The following is a 13,734-nucleotide window of genomic DNA, read 5'->3' as shown; positions in this document are numbered from 1 at the left end:
GCATGGGGCTGGCTCCCCATGGCCTTTTGTAAATATTTTGAATCATTTCAAATAGTGAAAATGATAGGCTGGGTGGGGCGACAAGCCTTGGGCATCCCTTGTAAAATTTCCAACATTAAATGCTTTTTCAAAGCCCTTTAGATGGCGTTTTTGTAAACTTTTTTGAAAGTTTTGAAAAGAGGACATGCATTGGGCGTATGGGCGGCTATGGGGGGCGTGGAGCACCCCAGCCCTCCATTTCCTCTTCTTTAATCTCCACCATCCATTCTACTTAACCTAGGTATTTATCCCTTCAAGGAAGAGAGAGAAGGCATTTCTCTTGGATGTTTTTCCTCTCTCCTCTCTTGCTCCCTCTCTCATTCCTTCCCTTCTTCTCCAAACCGTGAGAGAGAGTTGTGAGGGTGCCATCCATGTTGTAGCTCTAGCCGTAGCATCATCTCCACCCTTCTTGAAAGCCTCGAAGGTGAGACGCCTCTACACTTATCCATGAATGTGGTTTTCGGTCGAGCATGCCCTCATGAATTTGATTTTCTTCATTAAGCAAGTAGCTGCAATGTTTGAGGCCATTTTCTTATCTCTTGAGTTTTCCTTTGATTTGTCGCATCTTCTTCACTTGTTGCTGAAATCGTGACAGCCAAAGTTTTTCCAAAACATTGTTCGGTTGGCAAGGAAGTTGTGGACCAGCCCTATGCCAAGCAGTTTTACCCAGTCGGGTCAACCCCCTTGGGTTTGGGTGTTGCTGGCCTGGGCTAGTCGGGTCGAGCCTTGGTGGAAAGGCACCAGCAGTTTTTCCCCTTTTCGTTTATTTTCGGTTCAGTTGGGACTGGTCCAGTCTGCTGGACGTGTCCAGCAGCAGGTGACTCCAGACCGACCCCCAGCCTGGGCGGTTTCCTTCTCTCTTTGTGGTCTGGAACGACCTACAGCCGAACCCATGGTAAGTTTGTGGGTTTCAGTCACCCTTTTTGGCCTGACATGGTCTGGACCGAGTATGGTCCAGACCTGTCAAAGGCCCCCGTCTCAAGTTGAGTGCAGTTAGGGACGTCTTGGTCCCCTTGGTGTTCGGCTGGACCAGTCTAGCCAGCTGGACTTGCCCAGCATGTGTGTCCCTGGCCGACCACAATCGGGTCAGCCATGGCCTTCCTCGCCCTTGTGCCTTTCGGCATTGTAAAACCCTTGAGCCGAGCCCCATTCGGTGGCTATGGAGTTTGGTTACCCTTTTGGCTTGACATGGTCTGGACCGAATATGGTCCAGACCTGTCAAAGGCCTGTCCCACGCTTGTTCGGTTGGGCGTCAACCCTTCACGCTTTCTGTTCGGGCCTGCTGCAGCCTTGTGCAGTTATTGGGCTGCAGTTGGGTGCAGACAACGGGCCTGCACCCCTCCCTTGATGCTGGCTGAGCCAGGTTCGGGGTCTAGACACTCGGTCCAGACCGTGCTCAAGCATGAGCACGCCCTGCATGGTCTGGACCAGTCGGTCCAGACTTGGACAGGTTTCGGTGGCTGAGCCACGCTTGGTCTGGACGCCCAGTCCAGACCCCTGCATATCGTTTGAGCCAGCCTAGCGTGGGCCTGGACTAATCAGTCCAGACCCGGGGCTGTCCTTCTCTTGCTGAAGACCCATGCATGTGGTCTTTCCCTGGACCGGACCCACTCGGTCCAAGTGGATCGGCTCCTGTGATTTCGTGATAGCATAGCCTGCTGTCTCCATTTTCGGTTCAGCAGTGCTGCCTTTCAGACCTACTGTGTGCGCGTGGTGCCCCATGGCACCGAGGGGCAGGTAAGGTTGGTAAGTATGTTTTGGACAACTCCAGCCCAGCAGCTGGATTTCCCTCCATTTTTCTGCACGTTGTAGACTGGTTAGCAAGCTCCGGACTGCAGCCTATGGGGCTGCATGAGTGCCTATGACACGGGTTCCAAATGACCCGACAATTTCATAAATGTGGACTTATCATGACGTAGACAAAAACCACGCAATTGCCCAAAACAAATATAGATATGTACATGGTTATATATGCACAAAGAAATGTTAAAACCCATCGATGCGATGTAGTATGGACTCACACTTAGGTGCATGTGTCCGGTTTTGCATAGAACGCGAAGTGCCTACAAATGATATCTTTTTAAATGTCTTAAAATAAAATATGGTTGTTGCGTAATTAAGAACCTACGGTGGATGTCGAACGAAATAATGCAACGGTGGCAATTCTCTTGTCGTACGTATTTGGCACCATGGCACGTCACAAATCATCTATTTAGCGTATCATTAGGTGCTACGCGATGTAGTATTATGAAGAAGTACGTACACTGCCACTCACCCTAGCACGAAAGCTATTGCATAAATGAATGTAATCGCATGCTCATATTCGTGATATTTGAATGTACAAATCACTTTGGCAATTAAATGTTTCTCCCTAAGTACGAAGGAAGCTTGAGGCACACATATGGAATTATAGTCTTTTGAGACTTATGCAAATTAGAACTCTTTGGCGAGTTTTGGTGCGGGTGGTGACCCCACCTTGCGAGACGAGCTTGCTTATGTTAGAGATACAAGTTTTATATGCTTTTGCACGTCTCTTGATTCGTTCCTAGAAATGCCTTACCGTGGCAAAATATTTCTAAATGTCTCATTGTAATGATCAATGATTTGCATCATTACATTGCTCGTTCACATATTTGAGGCACGATGCACATATATGCACACTTGTATCTATGTGCAATTCAAGGCAAATTATCTGTTCTGCATGACATATTTTCTCTTGTGTTATTACAATGGTTGATTATGTTCTGTGATGCACACCATGTTACAAATGCTATAAATTGTGTAATGGATAGTCGTAGTCATTTTCTCATATCTTGCCTGATTGCATTGACTTATGCCAGTAATTATCATTTATTGCTCCATGTGTAGATTTGTCACGTTCTTGTACTTGCCCCTACTACACTTGTTCAATTATTGCATATAAATGAGAATGCTATATGTTGCATGATAAGCTTTGCTCGCGTTTTCCACATATTGGTGTATTGTGTTTTGGTTTGTCTCACCAGCTCGAAAGAGTACTGACCCCGTTTTATGGGGATACAGGTGTTTGCTTAGGTGTGCGATAGAGCTCGATGTGCGGCAGAGGACATGAACCCACACTTCTGAAACATCAAGGATCTTGGCAGTTGTGGTTTTGTAAAAAGGGAATGGTTGTACCATTTGTAAATTGTAAATAATAAAAGTTGTTTCAAATCAGTGTTGTTTCACCCTGTGACCCGCCCAGAGTTCACCACTTGTTTTCCCCTTTTGGTACTTCCGCATTTGCTCAATGTTTTCAAAAAAAAAATTATCCAAAAATCCAAAGGATTTTCAAAGTCGGGAATTTTGGGGCGCCACAACAGGGGGGCGATGTAAAACCCACGTTTAAAAAAAAAAAAAAAAAAATTATCGGACCCGGGGCAGGTCAGGTCCGGACCCGACCCGGGCCCGCCTGCGATAGGGTTTTAAGATAACCCGACGCAGGAAGAGGATTTTAAATCCTCTTCCCGAGCGCCGCCCTCCCCATCGCGCCTTCTGCCCGATAGGGAAACCCATCGGGGTTTCCCCTTTTGTCGCACTCCCCGAGCTCTTTAAGAGCATTGCGGGAGGGGAGGAACGATGCCCCGCCCCCCTTCTCGTTCCCTGCAGGCGGCAACCACGACCGACGCCTCCTCCTTCCCTGCGCACGCCGGCGATCGCCAGCCACCTCGCCTCCCAGGTACGCCACTTCTCCTCCTCCCTCTTCTTCTGGCAGGGGTCAGTCCCTCTGCCACCCCTAGATCACCTGTAGGCAGGGGCAATGCCCCTGCCGCTTCATGTTTCCCGGCAGGCAGGGGCTCCCCCTGCTGCCTCTGGGGTTTTGGCGCACAGGGGTAGTGCCCCTGTCGCCTTCCTATCTCGGCTGGCAGGGGCAATGCCCCTGCCGCCATTTGTTTTGTGGGGCTGGCAGGGACTCACCCCCCTGCCGCCTCTTGGCTTTTGGGAGGGCAGGGGATAACCCCCCTGCTGCCCCTTGATTCTCTGCACGCAGAGGGCTTGTCCCCCTGTCCCCCCCCCGTCCCGAGCTCCCTCTCTCTGTCGGCAAGGGCTGGGCCCTGCCTCCTTGTTGCTGTCGGCAGGGGCTAGCCCTGCCGTCTCGTGGCTGTCGACAGGGGCTGCCTCCCCTGCCGCATCGATGCTGTCGGCAGGGGCTGGTCCCCTGTCGTCTCGTGTTGTCGGCAGGGGCTGGCCCCCCTGCCGTTTCATGGCTGTCGGCAGGGGCTCAGCCCCTACTGTTTTGTTGCGGTCGGCAGGGGCTCAGCCCCTGCCGCTTCGCTGCTGTTGGCAGGGGTAGGCCCCTGCCGCCTCGTTGCTGTCGGCAGGGGCTGACCCCCTGTCGCCTTGCTGTTTTTGACAGTGGCTCATTCCCTGTCGCCCCGTTGTCGTCGGTGTCGACATCGCCTAATTCTACCCTTGCCCCGTTGCACCATTAATTATATTAGCAAAAATTGAATATTTAACACTCTTGCCTATTTATGCAACAGGTCCCGATCGTGCTCCACGGCTCAACCCTCGTATTATCTTCTCGCGTAGGCGTACGCAGCTGCACGACATCCCAAGGTAGGGTAAAGTCGCACAGAGGGCAATAAATGAACCTAGTTAAGTTGAAATAATTAAGATGCCCATGCTAGATATGCTTAGATTTATATTGCTTCTGCATTGCATATTTTCTTATCTGCATATTTATGAGTCGATGTATGATCTTACTCTTTGAGTATTAATTTGCGTATTTGCTTATGTGGTTGAAGGTGGTTTCATACTTTTTGCAATACTTATGCCCTTAATTGCTTGCATATATACTTGCCTGGACGTTCCTATGGGTCGATGTACAATTTCATTCTTCGATCATTATTTTGCATAGTTGCTTATGAGTTGAGGTGTGGTTTCGTATTTCTTGAAATACATATGCCCTTGTTTGCTTGCAACCATTTTTGCTTGCACATTTCCTTTGAGTGTGGTACGACTTCGTATCTTGTGTATTACTTATGAGCTTATATGTTTTGCCTGTCTAAGTGGTCAATGTATGGTTTGACACCTCATGTATTACTTATGTGCTTTTCCCTCGATGTACGGCATCGCAAGTCGAGAGTTGTTTGTTGACATGTTATAACCTGCATATGCTCACACTCATGGTAAATATATACTTACATAAATGTAGTCTTGTGCCTATCCTGTTATCACCTGTTTTCAAAACACTAGAAGTTGCACTTGTGCACTATAGCTCTTTTAAAGAGGATTTCCTTCTGCAAACCCAGGGCTCTTCAAAATGCACAACTTTTGCAAAGTATGATTAAGTCTTGCAGGATTGCGAAGTCACATTTGGCCCCTCCCAAGTCCACACACTTGGGAGAAATGTTTTATAACCTTGACTCAAGTTGCGGCTCATTTTGAATAACCCTGATCATGGGCATGAGCATATAAATGAGTGGGGTTCTGTTGAAGGACCCATTCCTTATGTATCAATCTAGTGTAACATGTCGATACTAAGATAAATTTTGGATGTAAGATTGATAGTGTTGTGTCTTGTGTGAATGACTTAATGTGGCATTATGGCTTTTATGGATGAATCGTGCCAAATGAGCACTCCTATATTCTTTGAATTGTTTTGAAGTTGGGTGTTGGGTATTCCTTTTGAGAAGCCCACAGACCTCCCTGGTTCAGTATGGCGTACTTTTAGACATGCACAACATGTTAAGTACTTTGTTGATCGGACGAGAGATCCGAGATGACCTTGCATCATGAAATATGAAAAATGTTGTTGAAGTGAATTCAAGATTTATCTTGCCAGGCTGTGTTGTATTAATTCTTTTGCAGATAACATCTGTTGGGGTTTCTTTTGTGGAACCATATCCCTTTCATCGTAGTCGTACTTATGACATGTACGACCGTACTTTTCGACAAGTACGTCTTCTTACGTTGCGATGATTGGATGAGTAGGTTGTGACAACCTCGATGAGCGCAAATAACAAAATGTTGTGATCACCTAAATAAGTGATGTTTTCGCCTTCACCGGCAAGATACTCGAGTGGGTCGAAATACCAGAGTATGTAGAATGAGTCTTCAGTTAACTACCCCTGATGTACTCATTCGAATCGCTGACTCCTGTCAGGAGAGAGGACAGGAAGGTACAAAACTTTGATGGACAGGCCATTAATGGCAGTTACGAGCAAAAGACTCGGCTTCCCCAGTCATCGGAGTTAGGGGAATGAGACTACCATAATTATCCTAGGTGGTAGCTCTTCATGTTTGGGATGCATCCATTGTTTATGCTGCTTTGGGGATTTCTCTCTTGGTCACCGACCGTCCCCTTAGGTGCGGACTCAGTCAGCTATCCGGGTTATCATAAAATACATAGCATAATAAACCCCCGGATCAGTCTAGGCTGTTTCTAGAGTCGTGCCTTGTGCGTACCCGCTTGGCCAGTTAATATCGAAACATAAGTTAAATCTGATCGCAATGTGTTCAGTTTTGCACGTATTAAAGTTATAGGGTACAACAGGTTCAATACTTATGGAATTGTGTGTATGGTTGATGAAGCATTGTATTTTGCTAGTTAACTTTCTTGTGCAGTGCTTTGCTTGTAATAGTTAGCCTACTGGTGTCAGTAAAATGCGTGTAATAATTTTAACATTGTGTTCATGATAGTTGCTCTGTGAATCTGTTGAAATTAAATTGCTATATAATTGTCTGTCTACTTGACATATTAAATTATTCTGCTTAATTATGTTCAATATTGTCATGTTTGTGCACCTACCAGTTTTTAGTGAAACTGGCCCATTTTATGGGCAGGTTTTGGATAGGTAATACAGTCTGCGATGGCACGATGGCGTGATGAGAGCAAGATAGAGCTTTTTCCCTGACGTTCCGCTCCTGAGGACATGTTGGTAAATTGGGTATGAAGGGTATTCCAAAATTTCTCTTTTTATTAAACCTTGAGTTACTAAAGTTGTTTTAGTAAACTTCTTTTCGGTTTCAACAAACAAATTCTCCATCATTGAAATTGCATTTCAAAACCATTTGATTTCAATAGTTGTGCCAGATTTGACAAAGAAAAGTTTACACTGTAATGCGCTCAAGGTCCATTGACTTGTGGTTTTAAAAATATTATTTTTCCGCTGAAGTATTATTTAAACTCTGATAATTGTATGATTTCAAAGCTTTCTAAACTATTCTAAAAGTTACAAGTCCTGGATTTTTGGGGCGTTACAACTTGGTATCAGAGCGACAGGGAAAATAGTGATTCTTGACTATCCGACATCTGCATCGCACGGTAAGTGCTATTGATTTTGTTGTTTTGTACTTAATTTGATTAAAATATTTTGCTTCGATTTAGATGGCGTTTAATGAGATGAGCGAGGCAATAAATGTTTTGACCGGAGCTGTTATTCATCTCCAATCTATGGTTCAGAACCTGAGTCATAGTGTGGCTTGCGAGAACACCTTTTATGGTCCGTGCAATAAACAGATGGATAACCATCAGGTTCTCCCGAATCTATTGTACTCCCAAAATTCTATTGTTTGCTCTTTCTGTGGTAAGGTGGACCATTCAGGGAAAGAATGCTGCCATAAGCGAATGTACGACGGGTGGCAACTGGCCACACAAGGCTTGGAGCAACGGAAGCAAGTTAAAGATATTCAGAACAATAAGTCAGTTGGTAGTAAGGAAGTTAGCAAATGCCGACTTGCCGAGGATAGAATGCAAGGATCCCCATCTAAGAAACAAAAGCAAGGCAAAGGAATCAAGCTACATTGATCGTCTAGTCGTAAATGCTCGAAGTGTAATTATGGTCATCCGGGACAACAATGCCCTCGAGACACAGGAGGTTGTTTCTATTGCGGAAAGATGGGGCATTTCACCAGAGTTTGTTGCAAGAAGGAAGCAGATCTGAAGAAGCGAACCGCGAAGAAAAGTCAGCAACAACAACCCAAGCTGCCTCACTAGTAGCAATTAGAGTAGTGAACCATGTTTATTTTCATCATGACAGGTTAGGTAGAGAATTGACGAATAGACACTTTAATAAGTTCGAGTAAGACTTTTTATTTTCCAGTACGGATCTTGTCAAGTAAAAGTTTATTAATGAAATTACGTATGAATTTTGTTCAACCTAGACCCTTATGATTTCAATGCTTATGCAGGTAAATGACATGTAACGCCTACAACTGATTAGTTTTTGGGTAGTTAACTTGTTACGCCTACAAATGATTAACTTTTAAGTGGTTGACTTATACGCCTACAAATCATTAGTTAGACTATTTAGAGGAATGACACCTCACGACTACAAACACTTAGTTTTTATGATACATCACACCTACATAGCCGTGTTGTAGAGGGTTGCATTATGATTGGTTGTGAGAATATATCATACCTGTATAGCATGATTGGCAGATATCTTATTGGACTAAAATATCTTGTAGATCTGTGCGTGTGTTTCACACTGACATGGTCGAATGCGATGTGCTTTGAGGTAAAATTATATATATGCATATGATGGTACCATGATTTGGATGTCTTAGATGCATATAGAATTTGAATTCTGTGTGCGTAACTCGAACTACGTAGAAGTTATGTATCCGGAGGTTTAGTGGATCCTTGTTATATACATGATCACATTATATAGAACTCATGCTTTGAGGTTAGATTTGGATAATGAAATGCTCCTCGTGGCAATGATATAATGCATAGGATAATATGCTTTTGTATGATATGATTGAAATGCATGTGACCTCAAATTTTGAAAGTATGGAACCTTATTGGTGAAAGGTGTGATTTTTGATGTATGTGCCATATGAAGTGATGTGATGCTCATTTATGATATATATATATATATATTTTTGCCCCTTTATTGGTGGCTATCGACCCTGTGAGTGGTCGTTTGTTTGATGCATGTATCATTGATTTCGGTACCTGTTGAGGACCTTGTCCGCAAAGGATTTTCTGTGAAGGGTATGTATGATCAAGATCAGGTAATCCGACTAGAGTGGTGAATCTCTGTGAGGAAGTACACTGTCCAAGATTGGGTAGCCGCAAAGATGGCAAATTCCTGTGAGGAAGTATATTGTCCAAGACCAGGTAAACCTTCTAGGGCGGTAATTCCTTGTGAGGTCGTACATTTCCCAGACCAGGTGATCCAGCGTGGAACTTGTAGATTTTGATTTCGTAGAGAATTATGGTGTGTTTTGATGCTCTTCTGAGAGCATTTGATATAACCAGTTATGAATATTTAAATTTGGCTTTCTGTTGTAGCATGATTATATATTGGTTTTAGATTAGAAAGTTGGATCCTTGCTAATTCTAGATCTTGATACAAGGATATGTTTTTTGTCTTATACTAAAGTTAGGGCCATTCTACGAATGATAACTTAAGCGAAGATAGGATAACTGGCCATGTAAGGCCTTGAAGTATAAGCATTAATTAAGGCTTTTCCGGACATAGAGTCTGTTAGAATTAGTAAGGGTAACGAACGACAACCTGATTATGATATAGGACAGAAACCTCCGTTAAAGGAACGTAAACAAACTAGAGCAATGTCTTGTTGTGTCTCTTCATTCGTATCAAATCTAGTAGAAGGTGACGAATAAACATTCTTACAGTCTTCTGCCAAGCCCTTTTTGTGACTCCGTATAAACTCTTGCGAAGACATAAATTATTAACAATTTACCCACATTTTGTTCGATCGAGTTGTTGGCTTCGAACCTGTCTCAGGAATTTATTATGTGCTATCCTGATTACTTTAATAGCATACGTGTTTCAGATCACTCACACATATTGTGTATTCTCGTTAACAACGATTAACTAAGAACCAGATTGTCGCAGTTAATCTTTTAATAAATATTTCGCGGACGAAATTCTTTTAAGAGGGGTAGGATGTAAAACCCACGTTTAAAAAAAAAAAAAAAAATTATCGGACCCGGGCCAGGTCGGGTCCGGACCCGACCCGGGCCCGCCTGCGATAGGGTTTTAAGATAACCCGACGCAGTTAAATCCTCTTCCCGAGCGCCGCCCTCCCCATCGTGCCTTCTGCCCGATAGGGAAACCCATCGGGGTTTCCCCTTTTGTCGCTCTCCCCGAGCTCTTTAAGAGCATTGCGGGAGGGGAGGAACGATGCCCCGCCCCCCTTCTCGTTCCCTGCAGGCGGCAACCACGACCGACGCCTCCTCCTTCCCTGCGCACACCGGCGATCGCCAGCCACCTCGCCTCCCAAGTACGCCACTTCTCCTCCTCCCTCTTCTTCTGGCAGGGGTCAGTCCCTCTGCCACCCCTAGATCACCTGTAGGCAGGGGCAATGCCCCTGCCGCTTCATGTTTCCCGGCAGGCAGGGGCTCCCCCTGCTGCCTCTGGGGTTTTGGCGCACAGGGGTAGTGCCCCTGTCGCCTTCCTATCTCGGCTGGCAGGGGCAATGCCCCTGCCGCCATTTGTTTTGTGGGGCTGGCAGGGACTCACCCCCCTGCCGCCTCTTGGCTTTTGGGAGGGCAGGGGATAACCCCCCCTGCTGCCCCTTGATTCTCTGCACGCAGGGGGCTTGTCCCCCTGTCCCCCCCGTCCCGAGCTCTCTCCCTCTCTCTGTCGGCAGGGGCTGGGCCCTGCCTCCTTGTTGCTGTCGGCAGGGGCTAGCTCTGCCGTCTCGTGGCTGTCGACAGGGGCTGCCTCCCCTGTCGCATCGATGCTGTCGGCAGGGGCTGGTCCCCTATCGTCTCGTGTTGTCGGCAGGGGCTGGCCCCCCTGCCGTTTCATGGCTGTCGGCAGGGGCTCAGCCCCTACTGTTTTGTTGCGGTCGGCAGGGGCTCAGCCCCTGCCGCTTCGCTGCTGTCGGCAGGGGTAGGCCCCTGCCGCCTCGTTGCTGTCGGCAGGGGCTGACCCCCTGTCGCCTTGCTGTTTTTGACAGTGGCTCATTCCCTGTCGCCCCGTTGTCGTCGGTGCCGACATCGCCTAATTCTACCCTTGCCCCATTGCACCATTAATTATATTAGCAAAAATTGAATATTTAACACTCTTGCCTATTTACGCAACAGGTCCCGATCGTGCTCCACGGCTCAACCCTCGTATTATCCTCTCGCGTAGGCGTACGCAGCTGCATGACATCCCAAGGTAGGGTAAAGTCGCACAGAGGGCAATAAATGAACCTAGTTAAGTTGAAATAATTAAGATGCCCATGCTAGATATGCTTAGATTTATATTGCTTCTGCATTGCATATTTTCTTGTCTGCATATTTATGAGTCGATGTATGATCTTACTCTTTGAGTATTAATTTGCGTATTTGCTTATGTGGTTGAATGTGGTTTCATACTTTTTGCAATACTTATGCCCTTAATTGCTTGCATATATACTTGCCTGTACGTTCCTATGGGTCGATGTACAATTTTATTCTTCGATCATTATTTTGCATAGTTGCTTATGAGTTGAGGTGTGGTTTCGTATTTCTTGAAATACATATGCCCTTGTTTGCTTGCAACCATTTTTGCTTGCACATTTCCTTTGAGTGTGGTACAACTTCGTATCTTGTGTATTACTTATGAGCTTATATGTTTTGCCTGTCTAAGTGGTCAATGTATGGTTTGACACCTCATGTATTACTTATGTGCTTTTCCCTCGATGTACGGCATCGCAAGTCGAGAGTTGTTTGTTGACATGTTATAACCTGCATATGCTCACACTCATGGTAAATATATACTTACATAAATGTAGTCTTGTGCCTATCCTGTTATCACCTGTTTTCAAAACACTAGAAGTTGCACTTGTGCACTATAGCTCTTTTAAAGAGGATTTCCTTCTGCAAACCCAGGGCTCTTCAAAATGCACAACTTTTGCAAAGTATGATTAAGTCTTGCAGGATTGCAAAGTCACATTTGGCCCCTCCCAAGTCCACACACTTGGGAGAAATGTTTTATAACCTTGACTCAAGTTGCGGCTCATTTTGAATAACCCTGATCATGGGCATGAGCATATGAATGAGTGGGGTTCTGTTGAAGGACCCATTCCTTATGTATCAATCTAGTGTAACATGTCGATACTAAGATAAATTTTGGATGTAAGATTGATAGTGTTGTGTCTTGTGTGAATGACTTAATGTGGCATTATGGCTTTTAAGGATGAATCGTGCCAAATGAGCACTCCTATATTCTTTGAATTGTTTTGAAGTTGGGTGTTGGGTATTCCTTTTGAGAAGCCCACAGACCTCCCTGGTTCAGTATGGCGTACTTTTAGACATGCACAACATGTTAAGTACTTTGTTGATCGGACGAGAGATCCGAGATGACCTTGCATCATGAAATATGAAAAATGTTGTTGAAGTGAATTCAAGATTTATCTTGCCAGGCTGTGTTGTATTAATTCTTTTGCAGATAACATCTGTTGGGGTTTCTTTTGTGGAACCATATCCCTTTCATCGTAGTCGTACTTATGACATGTACGATCGTACTTTTCGACAAGTACGTCTTCTTACGTTGCGATGATTGGATGAGTAGGTTGTGACAACCTCGATGAGCGCAAATAACAAAATGTTGTGATCACCTAAATAAGTGATGTTTTCGCCTTCACCGGCAAGATACTCGAGTGGGTCGAAAGACCAGAGTATGTAGAATGAGTCTTCAGTTAACTACCCCTGATGTACTCATTCGAATCACTGACTCCTGTCAGGAGAGAGGACAGGAAGGTACAAAACTTTGATGGACAGGCCATTAATGGCAGTTACGAGCAAAAGACTCGGCTTCCCCAGTCATCGGAGTTAGGGGAATGAGACTACCATAATTATCCTAGGTGGTAGCTCTCCATGTTTGGGATGCATCCATTGTTTATGCTGCTTTGGGGATTTCTCTCTTGGTCACCGACCGTCCCCTTAGGTGCGGACTCAGTCAGCTATCCGGGTTATCATAAAATACATAGCATAATAAACCCCCGGATCAGTCTAGGCTGTTTCTAGAGTCGTGCCTTGTGCGTACCCGCTTGGCCAGTTAATATCGAAACATAAGTTAAATCTGATCGCAATGTGTTCAGTTTTGCACGTATTAAAGTTATAGGGTACAACAGGTTCAATACTTATGGAATTGTGTGTATGGTTGATGAAGCATTGTATTTTGCTAGTTAACTTTCTTGTGCAGTGCTTTGCTTGTAATAGTTAGCCTACTGGTGTCAGTAAAATGCGTGTAATAATTTTAACATTGTGTTCATGATAGTTGCTCTGTGAATCTGTTGAAATTAAATTGCTATATAATTGTCTGTCTACTTGACATATTAAATTATTCTGCTTAATTATGTTCAATATTGTCATGTCTGTGCACCTACCAGTTTTTAGTGAAACTGACCCATTTTATGGGCAGGTTTTGGATAGGTAATACAGTCTGCGATGGCACGATGGCGTGATGAGAGCAAGATAGAGCTTTTTCCCTGACGTTCCGCTCCTGAGGACATGTTGGTAAATTGGGTATGAAGGGTATTCCAAAATTTCTCTTTTTATTAAACCTTGAGTTACTAAAGCTGTTTTAGTAAACTTCTTTTCGGTTTCAACAAACAAATTCTCCATCATTGAAATTGCATTTCAAAACCATTTGATTTCAATAGTTGTGCCAGATTTGACAAAGAAAAGTTTACACTGTAATGCGCTCAAGGTCCATTGACTTGTGGTTTTAAAAATATTATTTTTCCGCTGAAGTATTATTTAAACTCTGATAATTGTATGAT

Source organism: Nuphar pumila, chromosome 2, assembly GCF_984573655.1.
Source record: "Nuphar pumila chromosome 2, dmNupPumi1.hap1.1, whole genome shotgun sequence".
NCBI classification, from domain to species: domain Eukaryota; kingdom Viridiplantae; phylum Streptophyta; class Magnoliopsida; order Nymphaeales; family Nymphaeaceae; genus Nuphar; species Nuphar pumila.
This window is presented reverse-complemented; position numbering follows the sequence as displayed.